Source organism: Amblyomma americanum, chromosome 6 (assembly GCF_052857255.1).
Source record: "Amblyomma americanum isolate KBUSLIRL-KWMA chromosome 6, ASM5285725v1, whole genome shotgun sequence".
NCBI classification, from domain to species: domain Eukaryota; kingdom Metazoa; phylum Arthropoda; class Arachnida; order Ixodida; family Ixodidae; genus Amblyomma; species Amblyomma americanum.
In genome coordinates this window covers 84,561,852-84,575,433 of record NC_135502.1, presented here as the reverse complement: position 1 = coordinate 84,575,433, position 13,582 = coordinate 84,561,852, and the positions used below count along the sequence as shown (strand labels likewise).

General features: G+C 44.1%; 1 protein-coding gene across 1 annotated transcript in view; it reads right to left on the bottom strand.

Moving 5' to 3' along the window:
• LOC144093807 (neural cell adhesion molecule 2-like) overlaps positions 1 to 13,582 on the bottom strand; it is a 235,776-nt gene that overhangs the window by 85,926 nt on the left and 136,268 nt on the right. The window lies entirely within an intron of this gene.

Genomic DNA, 13,582 nt, shown 5'->3' with positions numbered 1-13,582 from the left:
CCACAAAGTTCTACACCATTCGCGTCAGGCGATGAAATCAGATAACATAAGGTTCGTCTACAACAGACAGCGAACAGAAGCATCGATACCTTGCCAGGAACTTCGGATAGATGCAGGCGCGTCCCGCTCTGTGCGATAACACTTGTTAGGCGGCGAAACGTGGTCGCCCGACAAAGATAAGTACACGTGTCAATACCATGCCACACCAAACCATACCATAACACAACATACCATACCACAACACACCAAACTATACCATATCAGACCACACCGTAACGAACCATACCATATCGTTTGCACCATATCGTACCGAACCATACCATACCATACCATGCCATACCAATCGTAACTCATAATCTTTGAACGACATCGTTTCCTACGTAATGATGCATGTTTGTTGCCACGCATTTTTTGACGAAACTTGTGACGTCGCTATTCTTTCTTCTGGCTGCCTTCATGACCCGTGTATTCTCACCGAACTCGTGGAGCCGAGTCACAAGCTCTATGTTCTTGACACTATCCTAAACATAGACAAAAAAGGGGAGAATGACAGTTCCTGGAACACGTTAAACATTGTACTTCGAAAAACGTAAGTTTTTCCTCGACAGTAGAAAAAAACAAAAGACACGTTTTTCATGCTTGTATTTCTTTTGCTCTCTTTCTTTCTAACCTGGTACTTTTACAAAAGGTAGCCTTCCGTATACAGCTCACATGAAGCACTCGTTGTAACGCTTAGTCGAAAAAAGTGCAGAACAACTGAGGTTATGGGAAGCCAACGGGGTCGTTAAGACGAGAGAACAAACCGACCGACAAGCAGGCAGATTCAATCAGCCAACCAAAAGACGAGAAAGAGAGTGAGAGTGGAAGGGCAAATAAATACGGCAGAAAAATATGAGCACCATTCGCCATAACGAGCCCATCTGGTAATTCGTATGCCGCGAGAATCATTTTCTGAAAGAAGCCAAGCAAACAAACGTGTAGTACAAGACCGAGCCATCCCCGCAGCAAATGAATGCGGGCTCTTTCTTTCTCGAAGGAAGCAATCGATGCACATTGATTTCCAGGCGACCCGCATTCGAGGATCCCGGTATTCTCCGTTCATCGTTTGAAACTGAAAGCCGCATTTTGGCAATCCAAACGAACGCTACTGTTATTTAGTAGATCGCTGTCATTTTAATCTATCTCGTGATGCTGTATGATGCAATTTACAAGTATAGGAACTGCATCGATTACACGAGCTCATCATGGCTGCTTCCAAACTGTCTCGTCTAATCTAAACTCCGAACGATTAGGAAGTTTCGTCCTTCGCGAGAGGCACCTCGTGTTCCTCTCATGTTTTGATAATCTCCGAAGCGCGTTTTACAAAGCGCAGCATATAGCCATGCATCATTTATGAAGTGTATTGCACATTTTGCCCGATTAGGTCATCAATAATGGCAAACAGTGTCATTTATAATTGTCTGACTTTTCTGACTCTTCGTGGCAGAGCCATAACGTTCCCTTTTAAAGCGTTCTCCCAACTCTCATTGCCCTTTGAGAGAACAAACAAATGAGCAGTGAGCGCACTGCATACAGACACGGTTTCAAACAAATAATTATGAACCAAACACTGTGAAGTCTTCATAGAAGCCAGAGAGCCTCCCACAGAGACTCAAAAACATTCGTATCTCTTAACCTCACTGTACTGCGCTCCACTTGGGCATTAGCCCTAACGGTCTCAAGTTTCGTCGTCTGACTAAAATTTAAGATTTGTCTTCTAAAAGTTGAAAATTAACAGCACAAAATTTCGCCGCCTGTAGGGATGCAGGAGTAGCAAACTCTTCCAACGTCTTCTTATGGAAACGGTACAGCATCTAAATTTTTATCTGTTCCTGATCCACCAGAATGCGTCCGAAGTACAGTGAATGGTGTTCATTACACCAAATCGCAGCTGGAATGAAGAATCGATGTGGTCAAGAAGCTCATTTGCACATCGGCAAAATAAATTGGAGGAGGCACTTAAGCTCCGCCTTAAGGATATGACGCGATAGCGTTAATGCGTTAATGCCCATATATGTAGAGTTGGTCATTCTCTACTTTACATTCATGTGTACCCGGGAGACCTCACACCACTCCTTGCGCAATGGTGCAGCGGTTAAGCGATGCGCCACCGCCCTGCGATGGCAGGTGCTGCCACCGGTCTGGAATGTGGGACCCAAGTTGCTCTCCCGGGGACACCTCTCGCGATCAGCCAATAATTTAACTGCGACCTGGCAGTGTGATTTTTTTCTCGCAATGTGGAGGTTATTTTCTCGCAATGCGAAATGTGATCACCCCCAAAAGTCGCGTGACGTAGGTTGCCAACTTAGGTCGCTTCTCTGGGGGTGGCTGCCTGGGCCACCGTATTTATAGCTCACAACGCCGACGTCGGATTTTCGGCGTAGCGAGGTCTTTAAAGCTATCGAGTTAAATTAAGCACCCCGAATATGCTAGCCTATTATCAAATCAGCACTGATCAAGCTCTGTGCTCAACATTCCTAATTCATGACCGACTGAGTAAAATAGGCTCTCTATTTAAGCCCTTATCTTTACTGGCTGCGTCGACGGTGAAGGCCTCCAAGGCACTGCTCCGCTTTTTGAGCCCTTCTGGCCTGCACGATAGGCTGTAACTTTACTGTGCTGTGACTTTGCATAGTGATTTCAATTTCCTGCAACTCTCTTTTCTCCTTCATCTTTTTCTCCCCTCACCCCTTTCCCTCCTTGCAGGGTAGCAAACCGGTTATTCGTCTGGTTAAATTTCCTGCCTTTCCTCCTCCTGCTCTTCATCCTTTACTGGCTGTTTTTATTTTTATTTTACTTTCAGAAAGAATACATAAAATTTCTTGGACCTCGAGCCTCTAATGTTAGTAAATGGATTCAATGTTAAACAAAAAATTGCTCGATCATGCAATGCGATTAGATCAATCTGCGTTAGCAGTAATCGTCGCAGAATTCTCTTTTAGACTGATCGCTTTCACAATGCGTGGCTGAATTCGCTTTCGCTTTTTCGATCAGTTGCTGCGTTGGTTTCTGGTGAGTGGAAACCTCTTGAAGGGAGGAGGTGGTTAGGCGGGTAATAGGGTGTCTCTTCTGGAAGTTCGAGGTAGGTGGATGGGCAGCACCTTAACTAGGCGGATGGCACCATCTAGATAAGAGGGTGGCGTGGAGAGGTGGCCCGTAGGTGGCATTTGTGGAGGGCGGAGGCTTCTCTCGCAAGGTGAAACACTGGAAATAGCGCAGCTTACAATGTTAGGAAATTTAACGGACTCTTCAAACGCTTCAGTCAAGAACAGTGCAAATACTTGTTATATTGCAATGCACCATGACAAAATACGAAAGTTGATATTGAATTATTGATTGAAAGTAATGAATATGAATGACGAAATAATGAATGAAGGCGGAAATAAACTCACGTGTATGTCCACGTTTATAGCGATGGCATTTCAAGCCCCTTGGGGTCAAAATGTATCGTCGATCATAAAATTCGCTTGCTGGCTGGAGAGAAGTGGTGTCACCAGAAAGCAGCATTCCCATTGGCTAGACAGAAGGGACGTCACCAGATGGGAGCATTTGCATTGCCTAAAGAGAACTCACGCCTTCTGCTAAAGACCTCGCATTGAGAACACACTGTGAAATTACATTAACCTGAAATATTTGTTTCGCTTGAGTCAAAGAAAATTCGTTTTAAGCGTGTAAAGAATAATGCTGAAGATTTCTGGGGTCTGCAACCTATGCAGACGCAGACGGCATGAAATTCTAGGAGCTTGTGGCCCAGAATGTTTTTTGCAAGATGCTAACTTGAGTCGGTTGGCAGTGGGGCTCTTGTTTACTTAGTCGGCAACTTGAACTGTTTAAAGGCGAGGCATCACTAAAACAAATTAGTGCGCTGACTACTTGAGCGAGTCTCTTTACGCAAATCGCTTGCGCACAGTAAATATTTGTGCTCACATTCGGAACCTCATTTCGAGCCTTTTCACCTCCTCACCCATACAAACGTGCACAGCTATGTGCGTGGAATTAATAACTATTTTCCGCTTCCGCTATAGCCTTTGGCCGTTCTTCAGTTTCCAGGCAGCCGATGTTCGGGCACAACAAACTGCCCGCGTTGGCGGGCCATTGCCTGTTGCCGTTCCCATTCGCGCCGAAGCCGACAACACTTGAGCGAAAATGCAGCTGTAGTTTATTCAGGAATTTCCAGCGAAAACATCCTCAACTCTCGTTTTGGAAAGGACATTGAGGACCGCGTGGATTGACGGCAGACGCAAAGGAGGTAATGTAAATGACCTGTGGAAGCGATACTTTTGAAGGGCAACTCTGTATGTTTTAGAAATCAACAAGCTCTAAAGGATGGACTGCGTGAAACTTGCAGGTAAAGCGTGCGAAGCCTTTTTGGGCTAGCATTTGAAAATGCGCCTCATTTTTCTACCGCACTAAAATGCCTTTAAATTAAATGAAAATTGTCCATAAAATAATAGTGACAGCTGATGCTTCCGCCACCGTCATGCATTGACTATAAAAAAGTTGAGCCCGAGTATTCATACATAAAAAATTATTAAAAACGATGCCCATCGGAGGTTCATTCATTATCAAACATTCTGATTGTAAGCCTCATACGCAACAGCTCATACTCGCCGCGTTGGCGAAGCGGGACTGCTGTTCTGCTACTCAGCACAAGAATGCATACAACACTGTCGAGCTACACTGAACGGCTCAAGGCGGGAAAAGCGGCTCCAATTTGGTGGACAAGCATGTCCCATATTCATGAGTAATAAATATTAAAAATTGTCCTGAAACAGAGTAACTACAGGTGCGTTCACTGATTGAAGAACCGCACAAAAACTATCTTATGCATTATAAAATAATGAGAGATGATTTGCACTTTTGCCGTAACAATAAAAAAAGAGAAGGTTTTGGTCACTGTTATTTCGATCATTGATTTTTACTAAAGGAACTATTTATTTGAATTTGAGTAATATATAACGTGGTTAGGGAAGAAGTGGGAATTGAAATCCTGAGTGATTGTAATTCTTTATGGCGCAAGAAAATCTGGGGACAAATAGTGCCATGGCACAAGGCTTTTTTCTTGTTCTCAAGGTCGGGTGAAAGACCCATTTCCCAAACATCGCTTCCAAGGCTGCGGTAATTGAAATCCTAGCTGAAATTAAAAGAAAGAAATGGGTATTAGCAGAGAATACAATACTAAGGGAAGATAACCGAACACTCCTTAGCGCAATGCTGCGAATTTCAAGGGAAGGAAAGAATGGCAAGGGGTGCCTGAAAGTGAAGTGGATGGAGGAGATTATGAAGTTTGCTCGGATAAGGTAGCCACAGCTGGAACAGGATAGGATTACATCCATAGCCTCTCTGATGCTATGGATGTAATTAGGCCTACCATCTTACGGCGTGGTATTCAACAAATAATCCAGCACATTGTGACGGTACTGGAGGCATTTGATACAATAGCTATAAAAAGAAACTACAGGGCGGGTTAAAACTGACGCGCAAAGCTTTACTTTTGACGAGTGTACAAATCAGTTTAACAATTTTTTCTTGCAGTAAGCGTGATAATTAATAATAATAATTGGTTTTTGGGGGAAAGGAAATGGCGCATTATCTGTCTCATATATCGTTGGACACCTGAACCGCGCCATATGGGAAGGGATAAAGGAGGGAGTGAAAGAAGGAAGGAAGAAAGAGGGCACCGGAATAATTTCGACCACCTGGGGATCTTTAACGTGCACTGACATCGCACAGCACACGGGCGCCTCAGCGTTTTTCCTCCATAAAAACGCAGCCGCCGCGGTCGCGTGGCAAAGTTTCGTTTCGTGCTAAAATATTTAAAAAAAACGAGGTTACTTCGAAGAGCGGGTTCTGACGCTATAACCTTTTCTCTCTCCCTGTCTCCTTCCTTTCCGTCGAGGGTTTGATGTTCTTGCACGCAGATAGGTTGCCCCGAGATGAATTTGAATCTTTCTACTGTGGTAATCAGGATCAATGGCGGCAGAACTCTGACTTCCGGCTTTTAAATGATCGCCTAGCTGTATTTCCCGAACAAATGCCACAAAATGAGTGAATCAGGCTAAACGAAAATCAGACTGAAACTATAGAGCTACGGCTTAGCTCGATGCTTTGGCGTCGATTTAAAGCGCCTTTTGTGCTCAAATAGTCCCACAATAAATCAGCCGCTTTAATGAAAATTTCCCGTTTGCTATAAATAGATAAATTTTTTAATTTTATTTTAGGAACTATATTAAAAAGAGAATCACGAACACATTTAGGGAGGCGTTTTTTTCAGCTTACGATGATAGGTAGAGCATTTCGATTCCTTTTTTTTTTTAATTCTGTGAACTGTTTGTGGTATATATTTCAGAATGTATGTTTTGTTTTGGTTTTTAGGCTAATATTTCTGATAGATCAACTCTCGGCTTTTTTCAGTGAGGTACAGTACCCGTCATTCTTAGCCGTGAGAAGTGAAGTGAAGTTTTTATTGGCTCGTGCTTCAGCGGTTGTCTTATCTGTAAATACCACAAACGTGAGCATGTTTGGAGCACTACTGACAAAATTAAATGCTACATACACTCTTAGGAAAAAGTAACAGTGGCGCAACAATAGATAACAATAGATAAATGGGAGTGAATCCTCAAAACGTTCGTTGCGAGAAAAATAAACGCCAAAAAATCCTGAAAACATACGCGGAAAGCAATCGCCGAAGTACGCGCATATGCGCTTGCCACTGTTGGGGCACGCGCAAAGAGGCGTTCTGTCCAGTTTCGTTCATGTCCGGATCACTTGACCTCATTGTAATCAATTCACGCCAGTTTTATAATTTCCGAATCGTTGCTTGCTGCTTCACTTAATGAGTGAATTGTTGAAAGTGGTAACACTCCGCAAAAAAAAAAAAATTGACGGGAGATTTAGTGCGGTTAGACAAAATGCGAACTAGGTGTGCCAGAACTTATGTTCTCTCTTCAGTTTCGGTTTCGGGCTGACGCTCTGCTTTCAAGGTAAGGCAGGTGTCAGGCGAAGATCGCTGAAACTATAGGGGGGGGGGGGGGGGGGGTGTGCGGGGGGAACTTTGTGCTAGTTCACTAAACCTGGAGGGGACACTAAAGCTCAGCCCTAACAGTATGACGCGGTAGCAGAAATGGCTGTGCCCGTATGCGCGGAATTTACTATTCTTTTTTTAGATTCATACATCGCTGGGAGTCTTCACACCACTTCTGGTGCAGTGGAGGAGTTGTTCAGCGATTCCGCATTGCCCTGCGGTGGCAGGTTCTTTAACCAATGAGGCTTGTGAGACCCAGGCCACTCTTTCTGAGCGACATTTTGCGACCACTCTTTAAGTGAACTGACACCTGCAACAGTCAGCAGGTTGTGATGACGTAAACAGGGTAATGCTACCTAGGTGGCCCACTAAACACCAAGGTGGCAAATGGGCCACCTAGGGCGAATTGCCCACAACCCTGTGGGCACACTGAGTGACCTCACATGCACAGGTTAAGCAGCTGAATGGAAGCTATCGGGCAAAGGCACTAAAAGGGAAAGAAAAATTTACCCAGGCAGAAATGCAGAGGAATCAGTGGGCAGAGCGCCGCACGATTTGCATCGCGACTGAACCGTCGCAGAAGCCTGGACATGGCGCTTCTTCCTGGCGCTTGATCATGGTTTCGCGTGGAAGGTGACTTGTTACGTATGCAGAGACTGTCAACGTTGTGACATGTATCAGAAAAACCTTTGTCACCAAGTAATAACGACGCTACGCTAGTAGGCGAAGCTTGTCGATGCGGTGGAGCCTATTGGTTTCCTCTGGCGTGTATATAATATCGCAGAGCGATCCCTCTGAACATATATCGTTACTAATTCGTCCAGCGGGGTCAATGTCTAATTGCGCTCAAGACCCCTGTAGTTTAATTTCCTCTAGACTTGAAACTGGCTGGAAGTGTTTGGCAATACCCAGCAAACTGGCGTACTTCTCAACGATACTCACCTTTTTTGTATGAAAACCGAACAAAAAATAAAAGATTTCGGCCTACTTATATCGCTATTTTTTTCATATTAAACCGAAATGAGGAACCTTACGAATAATTCGCAAAAAATAAAATATCAACGCACGCTAAGCTCAGAAAAGTGGCAGAACACAAGGGGTTACGAGGACAGCGGCTTTTGCCTGTGGCGTCCGCGTGATATATAACACAATGGTCTTCAGAGAAAAGCAGACGGCGTAAGGCGTCTCCATTGTTCCGTCAGTGATTTTTCTCCGCAGGCACCATTAGAAGAATAAAATGAGCCAGAATGGGGTGCTTTGGAGGAGAAGCTATTCCTGCGAGAATCTTCCACGCGATGCAGCTTAGCAGATGTTATTATGTCTGCTTTTACTCGGCTAGTGTCTTGTTTTTTTTTTCTTGTCAGCCAAACGCTTACACAATGAGCGTAAAAAACTCCTGTCGTAATTTCGCGTCCTCCGAGGGAACAAAAGGTAATATTCGAAACAAAAAAACAATTGTCGCTACTGTTTTCGATGAACACAGAAGGAATAAGACAAGTGATGCTGGCAAGCGAGCTCAATAAATAGCGTACGCCGGAAATAGGTTGATGTGCTAGTAGCACAGCTTACTCGAAATATATTTTTGAACTATATCCATGTTTTAGCATAAAGTAAAAGTCAGTAGTTTACATGCCAGAAGTAAATTGAACCCATTTTTTTAAACGCCTGTACTTTTAAATGCCGTCGATGTTAAGTTCAGTCGAGAAAGCACAAGAAGGTGTTTTACCTTTTCCGTCATACCCTGCTCTTTTGTGCATTGGGCGCACCTTAAAATGAAGATGTTGGTATTAATAAACCTGTGTTTGGACATATGAACTCTAAACTAATAAACAGATGCTATATCCAAGGACTCCTAAGGGAAGGAGAGTTCCAGCAGCTCTTCGCAGGCGACAGCTCCAGAGAAACACATATACCAACCCGTATTGATGGAGCTTGTTTTTCGCTAACCAAAATCATAATAAATGACCCTGCTGCGGCAACCACCTAACACTCTTCCACATCTTTCAGACTGCAGTGGTAGACCACCATACCTAAAAACACCAGATGCATCATTCGAGCAGTAGAAGGCTGCATTGTCCAACAATGATCCGCAAGATTAGCGTAATCTCATCGCCAGGGTCAAGGCGGCAGCCAGAAGAATGCCGGCCGCCGATTTTCAAGTGCCCTATTACGCTCAGTAAATAAATAAATAAATAAATAAATAAATCTGTCAATCAAGCAAACAAGCAATCATTCAATCCCAGAGGGATGGAGGAACACTGTGTAGAATCTGCTTTTTTTGAGGCCCAACTTCGTTTTCAAGAAATGCCGAACTCCTCCTTGCTCGAACTGTAGCAGGACTAAACAGTAGGAATCAAGGTAGTAAATGGGAGAAGAAAAATTACTCACAGTGGAAGGGTATGCGGAAAGAAAAAACGCAAAAGCTCCGTTTGGCGAATTAGCGATCTAGCTCTGGCCAATGAACCCTATATTTAACAAAATAAAAATGTCATTATTGTAATAAGGGAGTAATTACGGATTGGCATTCACTCAATGGCAGCCATACGGCTTAAAAAAAGCTTTCTCAAAACCTTCGCAGGAAAAATTCTTCATGGTGCGGGGTTCGAACCCGGCACCACCGCTTCAGCGGACCAGTAGCTTTGCCAACTGAGCTAATCGGGACTTTTTTATTTATTGCATGGAAATAGGGGTGAAAAGAAAAGTCTAAGCAAGCTTACGCCACAAAACACCAGGCCACCTTACCTCTGCATGACCCATCCCTACAAAACATCAAAGTCTGGGAGGCACACACATGCATTCAGACAGGGGAGCCAGCTAGGCGGCTCTTGCAGGGCAGCTTATGCTCCCCTCACCAAAACGCATTCTTTGCATTCGGCGCGGCGGGCCATCATACGGCTCTTCCAGAGACTAAATAGTCCCAGCAACTTAAATAGGTCATATGGCACAACACAGTTTTCACAACAGGCAAAAAATGGATACTGTAGGGTGTGATGTCAATGGTCTTCTTAATTGTTCGTTGTAAAATGTCCAAGAAGATTGTAGCATCAATGCAAAGAATAAAAAAATGGTCAATGAGCTAACCGGGACGGCAAGGTTATGATAGGGTGAGAGCGAATGATTAATAACTCGCTTCACGCAAGGTAACTCCGCGCTCTTAGAACCGATGTGTCACAGCCGGGTATAGTTCTCATTAGAAATATTACGAAGGTATTCAAGAGCATGCGCGGACAGCGGTCTTCAGCTTTTCCGATCATATACGTAATTCATCCACTACTGATTTGTTTTCACTCTGCGAGGTAGGAATTTGTCGAGAGGCACGTGAAAAAGGGGAGGATACTTGCAGCACAGGAAACGACTAGAGCGAGCACTTGAAGATTTATACGCACGGTTATAGTGACGCCGCGAAGCGAAAATGTAATTGAAGCTCTCAACTTATTACATGTCAACGCAAGTAACAGTCCTGATAAAGGTTAACAAAACACGTCGTAACTCAACTTGACAATGCCTTAATTCCATGGACTTGCGATATTGTCAAATTTTAAAGTTCTCCCTGCGCCTTTGTGTGGTCGTTTAGTAGCCAATTTTTTTTTTCTGGCAAAAAATACGACCTTGAATTTCTATTACTCGGACACGGACCTAGTTTCATTTCCATTCTATTTACTCCAGTTATATTCCAGATTAATTCTATTTACTTTTCACGACCTATTACATGCCACGTCTGCAAATACGTTTAGCCCTGTGGGCCCATAGAGGAGCCGCGAGCTTTAAGTCGTAAACAGCTATCTAAATTAATCGTGTGTAATACTGCCGAAAGTCACTACACCGTAGTGACATTTAAAGTTTAACTAAATAAGGCTGTCGTTAGTCGCATAGCTGTGCGACCTAGCAGTGATATTTCAGCCCTCGCAAAAGCAATCAGAAAATTTTCAGCGGGTCTTTGAACCCACCTCGATAAGACGAAAAATACCTTGTGCTATGGTGCTCTTTGGCCCCAGATGACCTTGCGCCATAAAAATCCACAATCATCATAAGAAAATTTTCAGTTGCTGGTTTGAATATTAGTAGTTTAGTTCAGTTTCATGAGTGTGTTATCAAGCTGCGATTCGCAGAGGCAGAGATTCTTGCAGAAGTATAATAGGTATAATAGAGAGAGGCATAATAGTTGGTGACTTGTAGTAGAATGCATCTTGAAACCGCGCAAAAAGACAAGGGACGAGGAAGAAACGTCAGACTTCGGGAGCACCACGCAGGAGTAGGCGCATTAGCAGTGGGAGAGCATGTGGCCGACCATTGTCGCCACTGCCTTGGTTCCACGCCTCGGTTCCGCGAGACCAAAATTTCGTGTCTAAACCAAGTAAAGACCTGTACGAGGCCTACAGTACTAAGACAGAATCCGGCTCATGTGTCAGCAAAACCTCGGTAAACATGTCTGATAAAGAGTTTTCAAATCTGGATCGCATGATGTTCCGAACACGCCTGCGCACCAGTGTTACGTGATGATTCTTTGTCAGGTTACAGTGTTATTTCGATGGTTGTATAAATGTGACGCACCATTGTAATAAACCAGTTGAGGTCCGCGCTCTGTCCTGTTGGTTTCTTCCTCGTCCCGTGTCATTTTGAGCGGTTCCAAGATGCATTCTACTTTTGGCCCAAAACACGAACTTTCATGTGAAGAAAATAAATTAATTGCAACCTAAAGCCCTTAAAAAATTCAAACCTTCCTCCCAACTCTCCAGTTTCATAACAGAGAACCAATAATTCGCACACAAATATACGGAATCCCTCTCTTCTTCAGAGGAGAGTAGAAACCGACTCTAGTGTTGTCATTCTGGCAGCACATTGGGTAACGATGTAAATCACGACAAAAAAATGGAACTGAGCACAGGCGATGCCAGACCTGTCTTACGTATCCGCGCTGAAAACTGAGCAGAACTCGTGTGAATACTGTGTAGTGATGTGAATTCTGCCCACTTTGGCTCTTGGTCACAAAACGTTGGTAAGGTGCTAACTGCAGTGATTTTATGCCCGATCACTTTTTCTTTGGAGCATTTCTTCAGGAAATGATTCTCGTTGGTTCAGTATATTCTTGTTGCTTCATGGGTTTTCTCATTTGCGATTTAACTCATCTGTAGAGGCACCCAATTAAAATGCACAGATTTCCTACTCAGCTGAAGCTACACCAAGTGCAGTTAACTGCGACACAACCTTCAAGTGCGTAGACTACGCTGTAGCGTAATCAAATACAGATTTAGAGCCCGTCAGTATATCAAAATTTTGGCCAGGCAAAACGAAAGTTTTCCCAGTGGTCTTCTGGGAAAAAAATACTTATAAATCTTCCATCTGACGTCACCGTACGATCGTAGCGAAACGCAGCCAAAATATTTAACATTTTTCTGGAATTAAATTACAGAAGGACTTTGTCCAAATGATTAGAAACCTGATTGTGAATCTCGCTTCTTCCGTTTATCCGTGGACCCGAAAACTCCACTAAAGCATACTTGATTTATTAGACACAAGGATTGGAACGACGTGCGCTGAAATAAATAGAGCAATTCGATGATATTATCCTGCAGCAGAGTCTTTCAAGCATGTTTCGAATAAACCGGGTCAACAAGAAAATAGGAAAAGAAATCCGGGCCTCGGCGATCTGGAAAATTGAAATTTGTAAGAAGGACAACGCACGAATAAAATGGAAGAGTTAGAAGCCGGGATCTACATACACTGATCAGCTATCTTAGACCAGAACGGTACGTTTGGATGCGCAAGTGAAAAAAGAACGTCTACCTTTGTGTTTTCAATCTCTTTAAAGCTGCGATGACATTGGAACCATCAGAGCTTGAGCGGCATTTGAAAAAAGAAAGAGTATACCGAATGGAGATATAAAAACTTGAAAGGTTTCACAGAATTTGGCATTGCGGACATCATTTTGTAGCGGATACATCACGGGAACAAAAACCAGCGAACAGGGAACGTAGCAAGGAAGGAAGGGTTGAACGGGAAGGAACTAAATCGGGAGAAATAGCCTGAGAAACCGGGAGCTGTAGGGCATAAAGGGAAAAAAGGCAAGCGTATTGCCTTCCATGCTCGTTGGCAGTACGGACCTCGGCTGCTCTATATTTCGGCGACGGCCTGGGTCCGGTATTTTTCCTGAGGTAATTTCCGATTCCGGAATTCCGTCCACGTACCGGAGTTCATTCGGAAAACATTGCCCGCGCTGAGCTTCGAGAAGGGGTGGAGACGCGAACGAATAGTCCCAAGGTGCACCGCGGCGGCATCCGCCCAGCTCCGCTCGAAGACGGCAGAAAACACGGGGCAGAGCGAAGAACGGACCCGGGGATTCAGCGAAAGATGCAGGAGGGAGGTAGCAAGAGAGAACAAAAACAAAGGTCTTGCTATATGAAGGCGACCCGGTGAGCCTCCTCTTGCAGAGGAAATCGGAAACATGCGGTGGGAAGACCTTAATCTAGACCGCGTACTGAGCTTGAGGAAGTCGGTGAGGAGAATATGAAAGGAAGGAGC